This window comes from Miscanthus floridulus, chromosome 5 (assembly GCF_019320115.1).
Source record: "Miscanthus floridulus cultivar M001 chromosome 5, ASM1932011v1, whole genome shotgun sequence".
Lineage (NCBI taxonomy): Eukaryota > Viridiplantae > Streptophyta > Magnoliopsida > Poales > Poaceae > Miscanthus > Miscanthus floridulus.
Window position 1 is genome coordinate 34,502,054 of NC_089584.1, and position 4,486 is coordinate 34,506,539.

The window sequence follows — 4,486 nt, forward strand, 5'->3', positions numbered from 1 at the left end:
GATCTTCTTAGGGTTGGAATTGGTGGCGGATCAGGAATACCGTCCTCATCTTGTGAAGTTCCCGGAATAAACGAACCCCGTGTACGACGCATCTGCTCATAACAAACCAAACTTTATTCACATATCTTTATTGAATTGTACCATAGCTTACTCTAGACACATTACATGGAGCTTACTAATGTACAAACAAACCTACGGGTACGAAAACAGAACTACATAACTTAACTAGAGCTACTATTATACAACTCTCCTCCTTTCCTCAATTTCTTCAAACTTCAGGCTCGGTATCCATTCCGGAATTATTACCGCCTTCATCATCACTTTCATCGATCATTACTAATTCTTCAGGATCTTCTTCTTCTTCCTCTCCCGATTCATCATCATCGGCAAGGATGACACCAGGGTCCATGGCATCAGCTTGAGGCTCATGATTTGGATTCAGTAGATTGCTAAGCCTATGAACTTCCTCATGTAGATATGTATTATGTTCTTCTAAATCTTCTACATAGAATTCTAGCTCATGAGTTCTAGCTCTAGCTACATTTTCCCTGTGCCAAGCTTCATTTCTTCCCTCCACCGTACGAACTAACATACTTTCGCAGTTCCTATGCGCGGTGGTGAGCTGCCTCAATTGACCCTGTAATTCACCTATTTGTATAACATCCAAAGCCCTATCTCTAGTAGATTGTGCTAACTCTGTGGAAATCCTCTGTATCTCTGCCTGAGGATCAGGCCTAGTACTGCTACTGCTAGCACCATCATTTCTAGGGGCAAGTTGGTGACGAGGAACTCCTTTGGGTCTGGTGGACTTACGGGGCGTCATCTTGGCACGAGCCATACTGTAGGAAACCAATTTAATCCAAGTAAGACCATTTGATCAAAATCCAAAGAGTAGCTAAGATGGATTACATTCCTCAAACCAGTCTCACTACTTAACTCCAGACTAAGAGGTGAAGGAAGTAACGAGTGAATTATTCATGATGCATGAATCGTTCTTACGAACAAAAACATCAAAGTTTATAATGCATATAAACAACATTTATTTTTATATAGGGCATAGTATAATTACTACTCCACCACACAAAACATTTTAATCAAATAGGGAATGGTGAGAAAGAATTAAGATAAGTCAGAAGCAATTTGGACCAAATTATCAAGTTAAATTTAGTCATCCCAATTCGTTTTGAAGCTTTCGTAAAACAATACAACAAAAACCTTGTAACGATCGCTCTGATACCATTCTGTGGCAGAACCTCCTAAGTTATAGGGCCCACATGCACCTGTCACTGATCCGACGACCTTTGACATTTATGCATATGTTTCCGATAACTTAAAAAGACTGTCGGGTGTCCTCGGGGAACCCCGAATCATCCACGATTTCCGAGCAGGATCACGTTACAGAGTCATTGCAGTATTACAACATTTATTCAAATATCAAAACCAGAGTAAAAACAGCGGAAGTCTTACAATAACATAGTTTACAAACAGTTGTTTCAAACCTTACAAACTAAGTTCCATAATTATTACAAACCATAGTAGTAGTAGAGTGGCATAACTAACATATACTTAACACACAAAATAAACATCCTGCCCAAGGATCACACATTTAATTCTCATCGTCAGAACGAACGATAGTCATGCAGCACGATCCAAAACAGATCTGCTCATGAGGCTCACCTGCAACAAGGGGTCAACGAACCCTGAGTACAAAGGTACTCAACAAGACTTATCCGAAATCTTAACTGATAAACTCAGTAATGCAGGCTCAAGGATTCAAGGTATAGCTTTAACAATGATCAAAGTTCTTTTGCGTAAAAGCTCTTTTAACAACATTCTTTATATAGAAAACTTCTCGAGAATTATATACAAAGCTGACACGATCCGTACTGAGATCATGAAACTTCATATCCAACATCTTCACAAGCCTTATTTAAGTTCTGGTTATTAATTCTACGATGATGAACAGTGAGTTGAGTCTCCATAATCGAGGAGCAACGACGATTCGAACCGATTAACACCCAGCTGGGAATTCCAGACCACACGACATATGCAGGTTCCCGACCTACATATACCAACCTACCCTTGGATCCTCTAAAACAAGAACGGGTCCGCGCCACCCGAGAACACAGTACTCCACCATTCCAGCCCATGGCCACGTGGGTACACGCTATTCCCGCCATCTCTCCACTCCTAGTGCACGAGTAGCTATTCTCGTAATAGAATTGCCAAGTTCAGGCTTACCGGAGTATGTGGTTAGTACTACAAATTCTCACCTTATGCAATTCAACAACGGACGTGCCTTAATCGACACAGGCGGAAAGAACCCGCTCACAAGACCTCCATGTCTTGTGGCTCACACTCACCGAGTCCGCCCAGTCTAGATTTATTACTCCACATTCCCATATCACATGTTAACATAGTTAACCAGTGTTCCATTGGTAACTTGCGGGTGGCAGGTAGTCACCTGACTTTCATCGTTCTACGCATAGCTAAGCAAGACTAGGCATATACGAGTTTAAAACTGGTAATATGGTAAATATGGAATAACAAGGGGGGTAATGCAACAATTAGGCTTTTACTTAACTCCTGATCACTTAATGCAGTAACGGAAAGCAAAAGCGAAATTAATTTATAAAACACAAGGTAGGGTTGTATGCATCCGGGGCTTGCCTTCGTTGACGGAAAAGTCCGGTTCCTGCAACGTTACACAAGTATTCGATCCGACCTCAACAGACGGATAAACTTCTTCCACGACTTGATTAACTACCACATGTTCACCTTCGTTCACTACACGTAATAGCAATGCCATGTTTAACATGATGCGGAATTCGAAACATGATGCTCGATGAGGGATGAAAAATTAATAATTTGAATACAACTTTCCTTCGCGGTACAATTGCAAGTCAAACAAACTAATTCTTTTCATAAACACATACATCAACTGCCAAGGATCATTAACAACAAATGACCTAAGGTCATCACTCAATCCAAAATTCCAAACAAAACCTAAATCACTAAAGGTTACTATTTGCTTTATGAATTAATTATTTAATTCAAAATTATGAAATAAATCAACTTATTCTAATTGAGCCCAAAATTTTAGTACATGTTCATTACATGTTAACTAAGTGGCAAAACAAATTTCATAATTTTTGGATAAATAAATAAGCCTAGAAAAATCCTGGAAATCCATTTATGAATAAATTGAGCAATTTTTATCACATTTAAAACTTACTGAAAAACACTATTTCATATTTTTCTTAAATACTATACATCTCAGAGAAGTCACAAAAAAATTTTCATAATTTTTGGAGCTCTAAATAAATCTATACAAAAATAACAAAAACAGACACTATTCATTCAAATCTGAAAATAGAAAAATCCATTTGAACGCTGAGTCACTGACATCGGACCCCACCTGTCATCATCTACCTCACGCGTGTTGACTACGACGACGACGGCGCTGATCGACGCAAACTCACCGACGGTGAGTCCAAAGGCGACGGTCAAGGTACCAAAATGACCACATCATCACGGCGCATCGACTGAAGGCACTAGCTAGACGAATTACTACGAGTTACGAGCTTGGCGTCGGCCATGGCGGATGCGGTGGCTCGGCGACGTTACGCCGGCGAAACGAAGCCGAAAACAGGGGAAACAGAGGGCATGGGAAGGATCCAGTAGCTCACCACGAACATGTTCAAGCAAGAATTAAGGCCTGGAGAAGCAACGGTGAAGCGGGGCGGACGTTCACAGCGATCATGGCGGTGCGAGCAATAACGACGGCGGTGTTCCAGTGGCTGTGATGGACAAAACGAGCAATCAACAAGATATTAAGCACCACGGCATCACGGAGAAGCTGAAACAATGCTTCCCGAGATCAGAAGCTCACCGTAGAGTACTGGCCACGACGGCGCTCGCTCGACGGGGACTCTGCCGGCCGCGAGGAAGAAGAGCGTGGTCAGCGAGTTCTCGGCGAAATCAGCCGACCACAGTTGGCTGGGTGGATGCGCAAGAGAAAGACGGAACTAGAACGGCCTTTACCAAGACGACCGCGGCGCTAGGGAGACGGTGCGGGCTCGTCGGAGCTATGGCGGTGGTGTCGGGAAAACAGAGCAAGAGAACGGGGCCAACGGCGACGGCCTGGGCTAAATAGAGCAGCTCAGAAGCGCAAGGAAGCTGCGCTGTGGCCTTCACCGCGCCAGCGCGACGCCAAAGACGGCCACGACCGCGCCTGGAAGCAAACCGAAGGTCGCCGCCGGTGTAGCTTTGAGCGGTGAACACTGTTCATCGAAATTACAAGTTTGCCATTCGCCAAAATTCACAAATTACTCCCAAATTTTCATAACAACTCAAAAATCTCCAAACATAAAAGTTGTTCAAAATCAAAAGTTCTACAACTTTGCTTTTATAACCATCTCCTAATTCGGTCTAGATTTTAAAATGAACTTTTGAATTTGAATAGGGAAATTTACCGAATTACGCC